At 46.1% G+C, this 18,134-nt stretch overlaps 5 non-coding genes across 5 annotated transcripts; all 5 read left to right on the top strand.

Moving 5' to 3' along the window:
* Nucleotides 1-1,567: 1,567 nt before the first annotated feature.
* Nucleotides 1,568-1,653, top strand: TRNAR-UCU (transfer RNA arginine (anticodon UCU)). The gene is given in 2 exon segments: nt 1,568-1,604; nt 1,618-1,653. It is a non-coding gene; the product is annotated as a tRNA-Arg (tRNA).
* An 894-nt stretch (nt 1,654-2,547) lies between these two features.
* TRNAR-UCU (transfer RNA arginine (anticodon UCU)) lies at nt 2,548-2,633 on the top strand. Its single transcript is given in 2 exon segments — nt 2,548-2,584; nt 2,598-2,633. It is a non-coding gene; the product is annotated as a tRNA-Arg (tRNA).
* Nucleotides 2,634-10,386: 7,753 nt separating this feature from the next.
* TRNAR-UCU (transfer RNA arginine (anticodon UCU)) lies at nt 10,387-10,472 on the top strand. The gene is given in 2 exon segments: nt 10,387-10,423; nt 10,437-10,472. It is a non-coding gene; the product is annotated as a tRNA-Arg (tRNA).
* Nucleotides 10,473-11,367: 895 nt separating this feature from the next.
* On the top strand, nt 11,368-11,453 carry TRNAR-UCU (transfer RNA arginine (anticodon UCU)). Its single transcript is given in 2 exon segments — nt 11,368-11,404; nt 11,418-11,453. It is a non-coding gene; the product is annotated as a tRNA-Arg (tRNA).
* Nucleotides 11,454-13,330: 1,877 nt separating this feature from the next.
* Nucleotides 13,331-13,416, top strand: TRNAR-UCU (transfer RNA arginine (anticodon UCU)). The gene is given in 2 exon segments: nt 13,331-13,367; nt 13,381-13,416. It is a non-coding gene; the product is annotated as a tRNA-Arg (tRNA).
* Nucleotides 13,417-18,134: the final 4,718 nt, after the last annotated feature.

Raw genomic sequence — 18,134 nt, 5'->3', positions numbered from 1 at the left:
CATTGAAGAATATCCCATCAAGGGCTTCATTCCTAAAATGTATATCTTCTCCAGATGTAGTATGCAAAGCAAGCTGCATGAGCATTGTTGTGCAGCACAAAGGATATCACCTTGGACGTGCAAACAAATTCACATTTTGAAATGTGGAGCGTCTCAGTTCCTGAAGCATTCATGATGGGTTTTTTTTAATGAGTGGCACCAATTTCATTAAATGAAACAAAAGAAGTGGATTTGAGAGGTCAGATGTTGGTAAGTACAACCATCTCTGCTGCTGAGTATTGAAAGTTTAGCAGGTTACAGGTAGTAGACTCAGAAAGTTTTTGATTTTTCTTAGAAATCTAGAAGACGGGTTGTGATGATAGCTTGTTATGTAATGAAACAGGTGTTTGATGAGAGTGAGATGGGACTGCTGAAAAAATCCAGAGTAACATTTGGGAGATAGCCAGATGCTGTACTCTTTCTTCTTATATAACAAAAAGGTAGCCTGCATACATCCTGAAATGCCACGAACAAATGAGTAAAAGCAGATATTTTTCATTTGAAGGTGCCTGACAAAAACAGTCAGTGCAAGCTTAGCTCTGTGGCGCATTGGATAGCGCATTGGATAGCGCATTGGACTTCTAGTGAAATGTAGGCATTCAAAGGTTGTGGGTTTGAGACCCACCAGAGTCGCATTTTAAACTGGAAACCGAAGCCGTGTTACCTAAAAGATGCTGAAAGTGCACCGAAGATGGCCCTCAAAAGTCCATCCCTGGAAACTTGTCTGCTGCAACACAGACTAAGCTCTTCATGGAAAGGAGTAAACAGTTCACCTTCACCAGCACAGTTTGTAACCACCTCATCAACTAATGACACACAATTAATCATCTAAGAGAATGAAAGCGTGCCAAGTCTTGCCTTCCATAACCAACAAACTTGGTTTTCGCTAATGATAAATCTAGCTTTGTTCCTAAATTTAAACAACAAGCCGCCCTTGAGATTCCACAGGGACATCATTTAAGAATATCCCATCAAGGGCTTCATTCCTAAAATGTATATCTTCTCCAGATGTAGTATGCAAAGCAAGCTGCATGACCATTGTTGTGCAGCACAAAGGATATCACCTTGGACGTGCAAACAAATTCACATTTTGAAATGTGGAGCGTCTCAGTTCCTGAAGCATTCATGATGGGTTTTTTTTTATGAGTGGCACCAATTTCATTAAATGAAACAAAAGAAGTGGATTTGAGAGGTCAGATGTTGGTAAGTACAACCATCTCTGCTGCTGAGTATTGAAAGTTTAGCAGGTTACAGGTAGTAGACTCAGAAAGTTTTTGATTTTTCTTAGAAATCTAGAAGACGGGTTGTGATGATAGCTTGTTATGTAATGAAACAGGTGTTTGATGAGAGTGAGATGGGACTGCTGAAAAAATCCAGAGTAACATTTGGGAGATAGCCAGATGCTGTACTCTTTCTTCTTATATAACAAAAAGGTAGCCTGCATACATCCTGAAATGCCACGAACAAAAGGGTAAAAGCAGATATTTTTCATTTGAAGGTGCCTGGCAAAAACAGTCAGTGCAAGCTCGGCTCTGTGGCGCAATGGATAGCGCATTGGACTTCTAGTGAAGTGTAGGCATTCAAAGGTTGTGGGTTCGAGTCCCACCAGAGTTGCATTTTAAACTGGAAACCGAAGCCGTGTTACCTAAAAGATGCTGAAAGTGCACCGAAGATGGCCCTCAAAAGTCCATCCCTGGAAACTTGTCTGCTGCAACACAGACTAAGCTCTTCATGGAAAGGAGTAAACAGTTCACCTTCACCAGCACAGTTTGTAACCACCTCATCAACTAATGACACACAATTAATCAACTAAGAGAATGAAAGCGTGCCAAGTCTTGCCTTCCATAACCAACAAACTTGGTTTTCGCTAATGATAAATCGAGCTTTGTTCCTAAATTTAAACAACAAGCCGCCCTTGAGATTTCATAGGGACATCATTGAAGAATATCCCATCAAGGGCTTCATTCCTAAAATGTATATCTTCTCCAGATGTAGTATGCAAAGCAAGCTGCATGAGCATTGTTGTGCAGCACAAAGGATATCACCTTGGACGTGCAAACAAATTCACATTTTGAAATGTGGAGCGTCTCAGTTCCTGAAGCATTCATGATGGGTTTTTTTAATGAGTGGCACCAATTTCATTAAATGAAACAAAAGAAGTGGATTTGAGAGGTCAGATGTTGGTAAGTACAACCATCTCTGCTGCTGAGTATTGAAAGTTTAGCAGGTTACAGGTAGTAGACTCAGAAAGTTTTTGATTTTTCTTAGAAATCTAGAAGACGGGTTGTGATGATAGCTTGTTATGTAATGAAACAGGTGTTTGATGAGAGTGAGATGGGACTGCTGAAATAATCCAGAGTAACATTTGGGAGATAGCCAGATGCTGTACTCTTTCTTCTTATATAACAAAAAGGTAGCCTGCATACATCCTGAAATGCCACGAACAAAAGGGTAAAAGCAGATATTTTTCATTTGAAGGTGCCTGGCAAAAACAGTCAGTGCAAGCTTGGCTCTGTGGCGCAATGGATAGCGCATTGGACTTCTAGTGAAATGTAGGCATTCAAAGGTTGTGGGTTTGAGTCCCACCAGAGTCACATTTTAAACAGGAAACCGAAGCCGTGTTACCTAAAAGATGCTGAAAGTGCACCGAAGATGGCCCTCAAAAGTCCATCCCTGGAAACTTGTTTGCTGCAACACAGACTAAGCTCTTCATGGAAAGGAGTAACGGAAAATTGTATACTTACCTCAGGTAATTTTCCTTTCCTGTCTAAACTCCATGGCAGCCTACTACGGGGTTAACTCCGCCCCTTTAACCCCCAAGGACTAGTGTCTATAAATTTAAGCCCTGCCCCCTTCTCCCTGCTTTTTTGATTAGTCTAAATACTGACTGTGACTCCGGGGTGGGTCCTCCGTATGCTGCCATGGAGTTTAGACAGGAAAGGAAAATTACCTGAGGTAAGTATACAATTTTCCGTTTTCCTGTCCAACTCAATGGCAGCCTACTACGGGGACTTAACTAGCACCATAACAGGGAGGGATACGCATAAATAAAATATACTTGCACGTGAGCTAGTATGCTTATCACACAATGTATTTATTTGCATATATAATACAGTCAATTTTCCTGTCTTGTCGTCCTGACAGCAGACAGAACCGCTCTGCCAAACTGGACCGTGGATAACGCTCCCGGATCCACTCTGTAGTGGTTAATGAACGTATTTGTCGAGGACCAACTTGCTGCTCGGCAAATCACTTCTGGTGACATCTTTGTTAATGTTGCCCACGACGCCGAAATCGACCTTGTAGAGTGTGCAGTGACCACCTCTGGCGGTGTTTTGCCCATTATACTATAAGCCGCCTTGATCGCCCTCACTAGCCAGCCTGCGATTGTCCTCGATGTCGCTGGGTGACCCTTCCTGTAACCCTCTGGGATTATAAAGAGTCGATTCGTCTTACGTATTTCCTTTGTTCTGTCGATATAGGCCTTTATTATTTGCGGAACATTCCATGTTTCGGGGCTTTCCGCCTCAGGATCCGAGAATACTGGGAGGTTCCATTCCTGATTAAAATGGAAAGTACTCGTAACTTTCGGCAGAAATTGCTGTACCGGTCGTAATGTTATTCTATCTTGGAAATACTGTATATAAGGGAATTCGCAACTAAGTGCCTGTAACTCCGCAACTCTGCTTGCCAAACATATTGCTGTGAGAAAGACGGCCTCTAGTGTTAAGCTGTATAGCGTGCATTCGCTAAGGGGCTCGAATGGTTGTTTGGCGAGGGCCGTCAATACCAGCGGTAAGTCCCATTGCGGGTACCAGTCCTTTCTCGGAGGTCTAATTTTGTTGACAGCCTGAACGAACTGGATTACTAGGGGGTCAAAGGCCCATCTCTTGTGCGTCAACGCTGAAATCGCTGAAATCTGGCCCTTTATCATTCTCAATGCCAATCCCAGTTCCAATCCTCTTTGCAAGAAGTCTAATAGGTCTGTGACTTTGAGTGTTGCTATCTGAACGCGTCTTTCTCCCATAAAGTTTAGAAACTTAATCCATGTTCTGTAGTAGCTAACATTGGTTGTCGCCTTCCTTGATCTTAGTAAGGTCTCTATGACAGTGGGAGAGCATCCTAAAGTTTCTAATCTTTGCCTCTCAATTTCCACGCCATAAGGTTTAGCACCTGAGGATACGGGTGTACCACATCTCCCTGTGTTAGTAGGTCGTTCGGGCATGGTAGCTTCATTGGACGTTCCACCGCTAGTTTCTGGAGGAGTGGAAACCAGGGCCTGCATGGCCAATACGGAAGGATCGCTATTATCACAACTTTCTCCCTCTGAATTCTCTTCAATAAGCGATGTATTAAGGGTATCGGAGGGAACACATACCCCCGGGAGAATAGCCAAGGTGTCGTTAGGGCATCCCAGCCCGCTGCCTGTTGGCATCTGTATCTGGAGAAAAGGTCACACACTTTGCGTTCTCTGCAGTGGCCATTATATCCACCTGCGGATTGCCCCATTTTGTGCAGACTAGCTCGAATATGTCCTGCTTCAGTGACCACTCTTTGTGATCCAGCCATCTTTGACTCAGCACATCTGCCAGGTGATTCTGTGTTCCTGGTATGTGAATTGATTGTAGTGAAGAAAGATTGTTCTGCGCCCACCTCATTATGGGTGCTACTTCGTTCAGCAAGGTCCTGCTGTGTGTGCCCCCCTGGTTTTGAACATATGCCACAGCCGTGGTGTTGTCCATCCTCAATATTACATTTGTGTGTTTGATGTGGCTGCCGAAATGAAGAAGAGCTCTGTACGCCGCCCTCAGTTCTATTATGTTCGCCGGCAAGTTCTGCGATCGGTCTCTCCACCTTCCCTGGGCATATGTCTGATTCATATGTGCTCCCCAGCCCCACTGGCTGGCATCCGTTGTTATGGTAATTGGTGGTGTTGGAACTAGACTGTGGCAATTTAGCAGATTGTCCCTGTTTGTCCACCAGATCAACTGATTCTTCATCGGAGGAAGTAGGCTGATCCGCTGGTTGTAATTTTCTCCTGCCCATTGCTGAAGGAATGACATCTGGAACTCCCTTATGTTCCACCTTACCCACTTCACCATCGGTATAGTGGACGTAAATGTTCCCAGTAACGCCAGGCACTGTCTGGCTGATAAGTCGGGCGTCTGCATAATCTCCTTCACTCTCAGTAGAATCGTCTGTACTTTTTCCCGTGGAAGACTGATCGTATTTCGCACAGTATCTATTTATGCCCCCAGGAATAACAGTGTCTGAGAGGGCTGTAGTCTGCTCTTCCTCCAATTGATCAACCAGCCGAAGCTCTGTAGTGTTTCTAACAGGACGGCTCTGTGATGCTCTAGCTTCTCTACCGAGTCTGCTACCAGTAAGATGTCGTCTAGGTAGTGGTGTGTATGTAGACTCTTCTGTCTCAGCATTGCAATGACTGTAACCAGGATTTTCGAAAAAGTTCTGGGAGCGGTACATATTCCAAATGGCAACACTACGAACTGGAAGTGTTCTCCTCCTATAGCAAAACGTAGGTACCTTTGGAAGGTTGAACGAATCGGTATGTGCAGATATGCATCGGCCAGGTCGACTGCCAGTAGCCAATCGTTCACCGCTATTGTAGGTAAGATACTTTGCAAAGTCTCCATTTTGAATTTGTCCAGTCCAATGTGTTTGTTTAGCACACGCAGGTCCAGCACTGGTCGTAATTCTCCCGATTTTTTGGCAACGAAAAAAAGTGGGGAGTACATTCCCGTGAATCTTTCCGTTTCGGCCACTCGTACAATGGCCTTCTTTTGTATTAACTCTTCTATATACTGGAGTAGTATATCTTGCTTTTCTTTTGACGTTGGCACCTCTGTCGCTATAAAGTGGGGTAGAATGGGGTCTGCCTTGAATGTCCAATAGTGACCTTTCCTTAGAGTGTCTATGACCCAAGGGTCGTCTATCTTTTCTGCCCAAACGTGGATATAGTTTTGTAATCGACCCCCCACAGGTTCCAGTTGGGCGGATAGGTAGTCAGAAGGATTTTGCACCCTGCGTGGGTGTAGTGGTGTTTCGCTGTTTGTTGTATTTGGCCAGGGATGATTGCGTGGACTGCCAAGATCTCCGAAAGGAATGACCACCTCTGCTGTTTTTAAAATCTCTCGACCTGTATTGAAACTGCCTTCTGTCCACCGGGCGAGTTTTCCTTTGTTTCCTGTCTTGTGGGAGTAGTCCTGATTTACCACCGGTGACCCGGGAAATGGCTGTGTCCATTTTTTCTCCAAAAAGATTTCTCCCATCATACGGTATCTTGCACCATACGGCCTTGGAATTTGAATCCGCCGACCATGGTTTTAGCCACATGGCCCGTTTTGCGGTGACAGCGTTGATTATGCCCCTTGTGGATAAACGTATTATGTCGATGGCTGCCTCTCCCACAAAATCCGACGCCAATCAAAACTCATCGAGAGCAGATATGAGGGTGTTTTTATCCACCCCTGCACTGATAGCTCCCTCGAGGTTGTCTGTCCAGGTTCTCATGGCTTTTGCTATCGAGGTTAGAGCGATTGCTGGTTTAACCGCTCCCCCCACATTAGAGTACACTCTTCGCAGATCTTGGTCGACTTTTCTCTCCATAGGATCTCTAAAAGCTACCGAATCCTCCAGCGGCAGAGTAACATGGTTCGCTAGGCGCATCACCGACGCATCTACTACAGGCGGGTTTTCCAACTTTGTTATCAAGTTGCCCTCCATGGGGTACAGTTTAGCTAGGCGATTGGATAACGGTGACTTCCTCTCGAGTTTGGAGAACTCATCCTGTACCAGCTCTTCAATCTCCTCCATCACTGGGAACATGATGTTCTTTGTTTTGAGGTGTGGGTAGTAGCGTCTCTTATTGGGTGGTTCCTCAGCATCCTCCCACTGTATCGCTTCTCTTACTGCTTTAATCAGTTTCGGAACTAGCGCAAAGTCGAAACCCATTGCTACAGGCTCACCAACGTCTGACGACTCCGCTATACTAGCCATCTCATCCTCGTTGGCAGCTGTGGCCGACCTGGTTGACGGTAAGTGTTCCGCTAATGTTTGCTTCACAATTTCCTTAACTAGGGACGGTAGATCCTCAAATGTTTCCTGATAGTTGTCTGTGTAAGGCTCCTCTTCAGTCTGCATTGAGTAAAAACAATCAGCGCAGACCAGCTTGCCTGGTAGTGTTCTCTCCCCACACGCCCAGCAATCTTTAGGCCTGTTAGTGGGTGGCCTATCCTTATTGTTACTCTTTGAACCTGAGCGCTGAGAGGAACTGGACGACGATCTTGTTGTACTCTTAGAGGTTGAAGCTCGAGGTTGTGAGGGGCTGAGAGAAGAGAAAAAGAAGAGACAAAAGAAAAATATTCTAAAATCTGTCTCTGTGTGCCTCAGTACATGTAATAACGAAAAAAAAAATGCATTTTTATCTTCTGGTCCTTACCTATCATTATGCGGCTGATCTGTTTTTGGGGCAGTTTGCGAGTCCATGGTTTAGCCAATGCTGCAAGTATAATACATATAGGCTGAGTACAGTGAGTTACATGCAGGGACCAAAGAACACCTAACATTGTTATGCTAACCTTATGTTAGTCCCAACTTGCACGGCTTCCGGCTCAGATAGTCTTTACTATCGTAGACCTGAAACACATAATATACTATGAAGCCTCCGCAACGCCCTCAGTGAGGCCTGGTAAAGAAAGTAACAATGCCATGTAGTGTTTACTCTCTGCTGCCTGCCACCAACCTTCTTTCCGGTAAAACGATCTCCTGCCGAAAGCGGGATGCGGCGATATCCCTCTAGCTTTAATAGTCGGCTGATGCTGGCTGATGACGCCGCGCCGCTCCTGCCTCTGACGACTTCCGGGTCAACCCGGAAGTGCATGTTCCGCTCTTGCGTTCCAGGGTGGCTCCGTTCCCGAGAGTGTCTCCAGCAAAGCTGCCCCATCCACATTCCGCCGCTTTACGGCGTACTCCGGCTCCATGTTGTGCCCCAGAAAGATCAGCAGAAAGAGGGGCTCCACCGCAGGCACCTTATTTAAAGGTATAGGCGGGGACTTCATGCTCCGAGGCTGACGAGCATGGAGGGCTGTCAGGAAAACAGCCGGTAAGGACCAAAAACTGGAGAGGGAGAAAACAAAAAAAAAACAAAAAAAACAAGATTATAGAAAAGTTATCTCCCTGTGATATAGACACTGTCCTTAGGTAGGACGAAGAAAAAAAGCAGGGAGAAGGGGGCAGGGCTTAAATTTATAGACACTAGTCCTTGGGGGTTAAAGGGGCGGAGTTAACCCCCGTAGTAGGCTGCCATTGAGTTGGACAGGAAAAACAGTTCACCTTCACCAGCACAGTTTGTAACCACCTCATCAACTAATGACACACAATTAATCAACTAAGAGAATGAAAGCGTGCCAAGTCTTGCCTTCCATAACCAACAAACTTGGTTTTCGCTAATATATAAGAAGGGAGAACCGAGAGCCCAATATGGTGTAGTAAGTCAAGGTAAATGGTATATGTAAGGAGTAAAAATTTTATACTCACAAACCAGGGTTACCTCCAGGTAACCACTGAATAAGCAGGTGAGGAGATTGACCTGTCCCCACTCAGGATTAAGAAGTCGCTCTCTGTAGACGTGAAGAAAGAAAGGGGTATCCCCCTCCACCAAGGGTGGATATGTGATATCGTATCAGACTGTACAGAGGCGCCAACAGGTTAAAAACAGTAATTAAAATGTTTAAAAATTGCTTAGGAGGCAGTGGTGGACTTACCTCCTTCAAGCAGACACAAGTCACTGTGTATTTCGACAAAAAAATTGGATTTATTGGTACACTCCAAAGTATTAAACTTGGTTTTCGCTAATGATAAATCTAGCTTTGTTCCTAAATTTAAACAACAAGCCGCCCTTGAGATTTCATAGGGACATCATTGAAGAATATCCCATCAAGGGCTTCATTCCTAAAATGTATATCTTCTCCAGATGTAGTATGCAAAGCAAGCTGCATGAGCATTGTTGTGCAGCACAAAGGATATCACCTTGGACGTGCAAACAAATTCACATTTTGAAATGTGGAGCGTCTCAGTTCCTGAAGCATTCATGATGGGTTTTTTTTAATGAGTGGCACCAATTTCATTAAATGAAACAAAAGAAGTGGATTTGAGAGGTCAGATGTTGGTAAGTACAACCATCTCTGCTGCTGAGTATTGAAAGTTTAGCAGGTTACAGGTAGTAGACTCAGAAAGTTTTTGATTTTTCTTAGAAATCTAGAAGACGGGTTGTGATGATAGCTTGTTATGTAATGAAACAGGTGTTTGATGAGAGTGAGATGGGACTGCTGAAATAATCCAGAGTACCATTTGGGAGATAGCCAGATGCTGTACTCTTTCTTCTTATATAACAAAAAGGTAGCCTGCATACATCCTGAAATGCCACGAACAAAAGGGTAAAAGCAGATATTTTTCATTTGAAGGTGCTAGTGTTGGGCGAACAGTGTTCGCCACTGTTCGGGTTCTGCAGAACATCACCCTGTTCGGGTGATGTTCGAGTTCGGCCGAACACCTGATGGTGTTCAGCCTTTTAAGTTCGGGTTCGACCCGAACTTCTAATGGCCGTCGAACAGGGCCGAACAGGGCCCCTGTTCGGCCGAACAGGGCCCTGTTCGGCCGAATACTGCCCCCCTATGGGGTCGCAGGCATAAGGGGGGAGCATGCCCCGATTGCGGGGGGGGTTGGAAATTCCCCCCACCCCCTCTGCTAGCGCTCCCCCCTCTGCCCGCTTCCCCATACAAAAATTTCAAGAAGTACCTGTGTCCGGTGGTAGTGGGTGGCTGCCTGGCTGGCAGTGGGCGGCACTATGAAGTGACTGACTGAGGAGGAGGAGTCCGGAGAGTGACGCGTTGAGGGAGGCCGGGCAGCGGGCGGTTCAGCAGTAGTACCGTACTACTGCTGATCCGCCCACTGCCCGGCCTCCCTCAAAGCGTCACTCTCCGGACTCCTCCTCCTCAGTCAGTCACTTCATAGTGCCGCCCACTGCCAGCCACCCACTACCACCGGACACAGGTACTTCTTGAAATTTTTGTATGGGGAAGCGGGCAGAGGGGGGAGCGCTAGCGGAGGGGGTGGGGGGAATTTCCGACCCCCCCGCGATCAGGGCATGCTCCCCCCTTATGCCTGCGACCCCATAGGGCCCCTAAAAGCGGGATGTTCGGGGAGTTCGGGGTTCGGCCCGAACATGCCGAACATTGCGGCCATGTTCGGCGAACTTTCCCGAACCCGAACATCCAGGTGTTCGCCCAACACTAGAAGGTGCCTGGCAAAAACAGTCAGTGCAAGCTTGGCTCTGTGGCGCAATGGATAGCGCATTGGACTTCTAGTGAAATTTAGGCATTCAAAGGTTGTGGGTTCGAGTCCCACCAGAGTCGCATTTTAAACAGGAAACCGAAGCCGTGTTACCTAAAAGATGCTGAAAGTGCACCGAAGATGGCCCTCAAAAGTCCATCCCTGGAAACTTGTCTGCTGCAACACAGACTAAGCTTTTCATGGAAAGGAGTAAACAGTTCACCTTCACCAGCACAGTTTGTAACCACCTCATCAACTAATGACACACAATTAATCAACTAAGAGAATGAAAGCGTGCCAAGTCTTGCCTTCCATAACCAACAAACTTGGTTTTCACTAATGTTAAATCTAGCTTTGTTCCTAAATGTAAACAACAAGCCGCCCTTGAGATTCCATAGGGACATCATTTAAGAATATCCCATCAAGGGCTTCATTCCTAAAATGTATATCTTCTCCAGATGTAGTATGCAAAGCAAGCTGCATAAGCATTGTTATGCAGCACAAAGGATATCACCTTGGACGTGCAAACAAATTCACATTTTGAAATGTGGAGCGTCTCAGTTCCTGAAGCATTCATGATGGGTTTTTTTTAATGAGTGGCACCAATTTCATTAAATGAAACAAAAGAAGTGGATTTGAGAGGTCAGATGTTGGTAAGTACAACCATCTCTGCTGCTGAGTGTTGAAAGTTTAGCAGGTTACAGGTAGTAGACTCAGAAAGTTTTTGATTTTTCTTAGAAATCTAGAAGACGGGTTGTGATGATAGCTTGTTATGTAATGAAACAGGTGTTTGATGAGAGTGAGATGGGACTGCTGAAATAATCCAGAGTAACATTTGGGAGATAGCCAGATGCTGTAATATTTCTTCTTATATAACAAAAAGGTAGCCTGCATACATCCTGAAATGCCACGAACAAATGGGTAAAAGCAGATATTTTTCATTTGAAGGAGCCTGGCAAAAACAGGGAGTGCAAGCTCGGCTCTGTGGCGCAATGGATAGCGCATTGGACTTCTAGTGAAATGTAGGCATTCAAAGGTTGTGGGTTCGAGTCCCACCAGAGTCGCATTTTAAACTGGAAACCGAAGCCGTGTTACCTAAAAGATGCTGAAAGTGCACCGAAGATGGCCCTCAAAAGTCCATCCCTGGAAACTTGTCTGCTGCAACACAGACTAAGCTCTTCATGGACAGGAGTAAACAGTTCACCTTCACCAGCACAGTTTGTAACCACCTCATCAACTAATGACACACTATTAATCAACTAAGAGAATGAAAGTGTGCCAAGTCTTGCCTTCCATAACCAACAAACTTGGTTTTCGCTAATGATAAATCTAGCTTTGTTCCTAAATTTAAACAACAAGCCGCCCTTGAGATTCCTTAGGGACATCATTTAAGAATATCCCATCAAGGGCTTCATTCCTAAAATGTATATCTTCTCCAGATGTAGTATGCAAAGCAAGCTGCATGAGCATTGTTGTGCAGCACAAAGGATATCACCTTGGACGTGCAAACAAATTCACATTTTGAAATGTGGAGCGTCTCAGTTCCTGTAAGCATTCATGATGGGTTTTTTTTAATGAGTGGCACCAATTTCATTAAATGAAACAAAAGAAGTGGATTTGAGAGGTCAGATGTTGGTAAGTACAACCATCTCTGCTGCTGAGTATTGAAAGTTTAGCAGGTTACAGGTAGTAGACTCAGAAAGTTTTTGATTTTTCTTAGAAATCTAGAAGACGGGTTGTGATGATAGCTTGTTATGTAATGAAACAGGTGTTTGATGAGAGTGAGATGGGACTGCTGAAATAATCCAGAGTAACATTTGGGAGATAGCCAGATGCTGTACTCTTTCTTCTTATATAACAAAAAGGTAGCCTGCATACATCCTGAAATGCCACGAACAAATGGGTAAAAGCAGATATTTTTCATTTGAAGGTGCCTGGCAAAAACTATCAGTGCAAGCTCGGCTCTGTGGCGCAATGGATAGCGCATTGGACTTCTAGTAAAATATAGGCATTCAAATGTTGTGGAGTTGAGTCCCACCAGAGTCGCATTTTAAACTGGAAACTGAAGCCGTGTTACCTAAAAGATGCTGAAAGTGCACCGAAGATGGCCCTCAAAAGTCCATCCCTGGAAACTTGTCTGCTGCAACACAGACTAAGCTCTTCATGGAAAGGAGTAAACAGTTCACCTTCACCAGCACAGTTTGTAACCACCTCATCAACTAATGACACACAATTAATCAACTAAGAGAATGAAAGCGTGCCAAGTCTTGCCTTCCATAACCAACAAACTTGGTTTTCACTAATGATAAATCTAGCTTTGTTCCTAAATTTAAACAACAAGCCGCCCTTGAGTTTCCATAGGGACATCATTTAAGAATATCCCATCAAGGGCTTCATTCCTAAAATGTATATCTTCTCCAGATGTAGTATGCAAAGCAAGCTGCATGAGCATTGTTGTGCAGCACAAAGGATATCACCTTGGACGTGCAAACAAATTCACATTTTGAAATGTGGAGCGTCTCAGTTCCTGAAGCATTCATGATGGGTTTTTTTTAATGAGTGGCACCAATTTCATTAAATGAAACAAAAGAAGTGGATTTGAGAGGTCAGATGTTGGTAAGTACAACCATCTCTGCTGCTGAGTATTGAAAGTTTAGCAGGTTACAGGTAGTAGACTCAGAAAGTTTTTGATTTTTCTTAGAAATCTAGAAGACGGGTTGTGATGATAGCTTGTTATGTAATGAAACAGGTGTTTGATGAGAGTGAGATGGGACTGCTGAAATAATCCAGAGTAACATTTGGGAGATAGCCAGATGCTGTACTCTTTCTTCTTATATAACAAAAAGGTAGCCTGCATACATCCTGAAATGCCACGAACAAATGGGTAAAAGCAGATATTTTTCATTTGAAGGTGCCTGGCAAAAACAGTCAGTGCAAGCTCGGCTCTGTGGCGCAATGGATAGCGCATTGGACTTCTAGTGAAATGTAGGCATTCAAAGGTTGTGGGTTCGAGTCCCACCAGAGTCGCATTTTAAACTGGAAACCGAAGCCGTGTTACCTAAAAGATGCTGAAAGTGCACCGAAGATGGCCCTCAAAAGTCCATCCCTGGAAACTTGTCTGCTGCAACACAGACTAAGCTCTTCATGGACAGGAGTAAACAGTTCACCTTCACCAGCACAGTTTGTAACCACCTCATCAACTAATGACACACTATTAATCAACTAAGAGAATGAAAGCGTGCCAAGTCTTGCCTTCCATAACCAACAAACTTGGTTTTCGCTAATGATAAATCTAGCTTTGTTCCTAAATTTAAACAACAAGCCACCCTTGAGATTCCTTAGGGACATCATTTAAGAATATCCCATCAAGGGCTTCATTCCTAAAATGTATATCTTCTCCAGATGTAGTATGCAAAGCAAGCTGCATGAGCATTGTTGTGCAGCACAAAGGATATCACCTTGGACGTGCAAACAAATTCACATTTTGAAATGTGGAGCGTCTCAGTTCCTGAAGCATTCATGATGGGTTTTTTTTAATGAGTGGCACCAATTTCATTAAATGAAACAAAAGAAGTGGATTTGAGAGGTCAGATGTTGGTAAGTACAACCATCTCTGCTGCTGAGTGTTGAAAGTTTAGCAGGTTACAGGTAGTGTTGGGCGAACATCTAGGTGTTCGGGTTCGGGCCGAACAGGCCGAACATGGCCGCGATGTTCGGGTGTTCGACCCGAACTCCGAACATAATGGAAGTCAATGGGGACCCGAACTTTTGTGCTTTGTAAAGCCTCCTTATATGCTACATACCCCAAATTTACAGGGTATGTGCACCTTGGGAGTGGGTACAAGAGGAAAAAAAAATTTAGCAAAAAGAGCTTATAGTTTTTGAGAAAATCGATTTTAAAGTTTCAAAGGGAAAACTGTCTTTTAAATGCGGGAAATGTCTGTTTTCTTTGCACAGGTAACATGCTTTTTGTCGGCATGCAGTCATAAATGTAATACATATAAGAGGTTCCAGGAAAAGGGACCGGTAATGCTAACCCAGCAGCAGCACACGTGATGGAACAGGAGGAGGGTGGCGCAGGAGGAGAAGGCCACGCTTTGAGACACAACAACCCAGGCCTTGCATGAGGACAAGAAGCGTGCGGATAGCATGCTTTGTACCACCATGCAGTCATAAATGTAATAAAGATAAGTGGTTCAATAAACAGGGACCACGCGGCAACGCTAACCCAGCAGCAGCACACGTGATGGAACAGGAGGAGGCGCAGGAGGAGAAGGCCACGCTTTGTGAGACACAACAACCCAGGCCTTGCATGAGGACAAAAAGCGTGCGGATAGCATGCTTTGTACCGCCATGTAGTCATAAATGTAATAAAGATAAGAGGTTCAATAAACAGGGACCACGCGGCAACGCTAACCCAGCAGCAGCAGCAGCAGCAGCACACGTGATGGAACAGGAGGAGGCGCAGGAGGAGAAGGCCACGCTTTGTGAGACACAACAACCCAGGCCTTGCATGAGGACAAAAAGCGTGCGGATATAGCAGCAATGCTTTTTGCCGCCATGCAGTCATAAATGTAATACAGATGAGAGGTTCAATAAACAGGGACCGGAAACGCTAAACCATCCCAGATGTTCATCGGTCATGTTACTTGGTTGGGGTCCAGGAGTGTTGCGTAGTCGTTTCCAATCCAGGATTGATTCATTTTAATTTGAGTCAGACGGTCTGCATTTTCTGTGGAGAGGCGGATACGCCGATCTGTGATGATGCCTCCGGCAGCACTGAAACAGCGTTCCGACATAACGCTGGCTGCCGGGCAAGCCAGCACCTCTATTGCGTACATTGCCAGTTCGTGCCAGGTGTCTAGCTTCATGCCCGGTTTCAGGTCCAGCGGTGCCAGCCACAAATCCGTCTGTTCCTTTATTCCCCTCCAAATTTCCTCCCCTGTGTGCTGCTTATCCCCAAGGCAGATCAGCTTCAGCAACGCTTGCTGACGCATGCCAACAGCTGTGCTGCACTGCTTCCACGATCCTACTGCTGCTGGTGCTGGGTTAGCATTTCCGGATGAGGTACAGCTTTGAGATGCGTTGGAGGAGAAGGAGTCAGAGAGGTAGGTGCTGCTGTTGTTATCCAGCTGTTTGCGGCGTGGGCAACACCCGCGCCGTAGCAGGTGAGGAATCGCTGCCAGGCTCCACAAGGTTCACCCAGTGCGCGGTAAGGGAGATGTATCGACCCTGGCCGAACGCACTCGTCCAGGTGTCAGTGGTGAGGTGAACCTTGCAGGCAACGGCATTCTTCAAGCTTCGGGTTATTTAGCTGACCACGTGCTCATGCAACTCAGGCACTGCAGAGCGCGCAAAGTGGTAGCGGCTGGGAACCACGTAACGTGGGATGGCCACTGACATCATGCCCTTGAAGCTGTTTGTCTCCACCACTCGATATGGCAGCATTTCGCAGGCCAGAAGCTTGGCTATGCTGGCTGGCTGTTACTGCCACGGCCCGGGGGTCATTTGCTGGCAATTTCCTCTTGTGCTCAAACATCTCAGAAACAGACAACTCAACCGTAGCGCTGCACACCGAAGGGCTGTTGGTTGTTGTGTTTGATGAACACTGGGAGACCTCAAGAGCACTAGTCCGGAAAGTGACAGTGTCAGCATCGTCTGATGTTTGTGAATGTTGTGAACCACGCAATGGCTGGGCTACTGCTGCTGCTGAGGCGGGTCTGGTGGTGAGTCTGGTGAACCCAAGGGAGGCAGTGTTGCTGGTGGTACCCTGTCCTGCCGCGTTTGCCCACAGAGTGGGATGTTTGGATAGAATGTGGCGGCTCATGCTGGTGGTGGAGAGGTTGTTAATACTTTTCCCCCTGCTCAGGCGGGTCTTGCACACCTTGCAAATCGCCATGGTAACATCCTCAGTGCAGTCTTCAAAGAAAGCCCAGACTTTAACTGGCTGAGGACTCGGACCTCGTGCGTGATGTGCTGGTGCTGCTTAACCCACTGCTGGACGCTTGAGAGGTCATCCAAGTAATTATCTGGTCCTGTTCTTTTGGATCTGTGAGGGTTGTTGTCCTGGACAACATGGGCAGTATTGAGTGGGTTTTCTTGGGTGCTCCCCTGTGGCCTGTACGTGAACCGTCAGGGGAAACACCTCTTCCCTTGCCCCTCCCTCTTTCACCGGATTTCTTCCTCATTTCACTTATCCTTAAAGTACACGCTGACTGGCAGCAGTACAGTGGCAGTACAGAAATGCTATACAGTGGTGGGTGAGCGGTGTACCACTATTGTCAGCAGTGACACAGAGCACAATGCTATACAGTGGCGGGTGAGCGGTGTACTACTGTTCCCAGCAGACACAGAGTGGAAGTAAACACAATGCTATATAGTGTGGCTGAGCCGTGTACACAGAGTGGCATTAAACACAATGCTATATAGTCTGCTATATAGTCACCCCGAACAGGGTGATGTTCTGCAGAACCCGAACAGTGGCAAACACTGTTCGCCCAACACTACTGGGAGGGAACGCAGATTTTAGTACCTAAACACACGATACAACATGTTTTCCGGGGTCGGACTCTGAGGCACATACAGATGGTCCCGATCATCATCCTCATCATACAACTCTTCTCCTGAGTCTGACCCACCCACCACCTCTGCCACCCCAACATCCCCAGACACAGACCCCTCATCGTCCTCAACATTAACTTGGGATGCTGGCCTGAGCCAGACCTCCTCCTCCACATCAGGCCCCATCATCTCCTCAATGGCAGCCCTCATTAATCGCTCTGGCGACGGACTGATGGACACAACGTTCTCCTCCGGGGAGGGCTGCTGCTGACCACTGGCTGCTGGGGTGGATGTTATAGCTTGCGTGGGGCGTTGGCTGTTGCTGTTGTTGGGAGTGCTGCTCACAGCGGAGGTCTCTGGGGAACTCATGTTGAGCTCATATAGTGGTTGACGGTGAGTGGAGTATTACTGATCCCAGCAATATACACACTGACTGGCAGAGTACGCAATGCTATATAGTGTGGCTGAGCGAGGTACACAGAGTGGCAGTAAACAGAATGCTATATAGTGTGGCTGAGCGAGCGGTGTACCACTATTCCCAGCAGACACAGAACAGTGAACAGAATGCTATATAGTGTGGCTGAGCGAGCGGTGTACCACTATTCCCAGCAGACACAGAACAGTGAACAGAATGCTATATAGTGTGGATGAGCGAGCGGTGTACCACTATTCCCAGCAGACACAGAACAGTAAACAGAATGCTATATAGTGTGGCTGAGCGAGCGGTGTACCACTATTCCCAGCAGACACAGAACAGTGAACAGAATGCTATATAGTGTGGCTGAGCGAGCGGTGTACCACTATTCCCAGCAGACACAGAACAGTGAACAGAATGCTATATAGTGTGGCTGAGCGAGCGGTGTACTACTGTTCCCAGCAGACACAGAACAGTACACAGAATGCTATATAGTGTGGCTGAACGAGCGGTGTACTACTGTTCCCAGCAGACACAGAACAGTACACAGAATGCTATATAGTGTGGCTGAACGAGCGGTGTACCACTATTCCAAGCAGACACAGAACAGTGAACAGAATGCTATATAGTGTGGCTGAGCGAGCGGTGTACCACTATTCCCAGCAGACACAGAGTGGCAGTAAACAGAATGCTATATAGTGTGGCTGAGCGAGGTACACAGAGTGGCAGTAAACAGAATGCTATATAGTGTGGCTGTGCAAGCGGTGTA

This window comes from Hyperolius riggenbachi, chromosome 8 (genome assembly GCF_040937935.1).
Source record: "Hyperolius riggenbachi isolate aHypRig1 chromosome 8, aHypRig1.pri, whole genome shotgun sequence".
Taxonomy (NCBI): Eukaryota; Metazoa; Chordata; class Amphibia; order Anura; family Hyperoliidae; genus Hyperolius; species Hyperolius riggenbachi.
The sequence above is the reverse complement of the archived record's forward strand: the minus strand, read 5'-3'. Positions and strand labels throughout refer to the sequence as shown.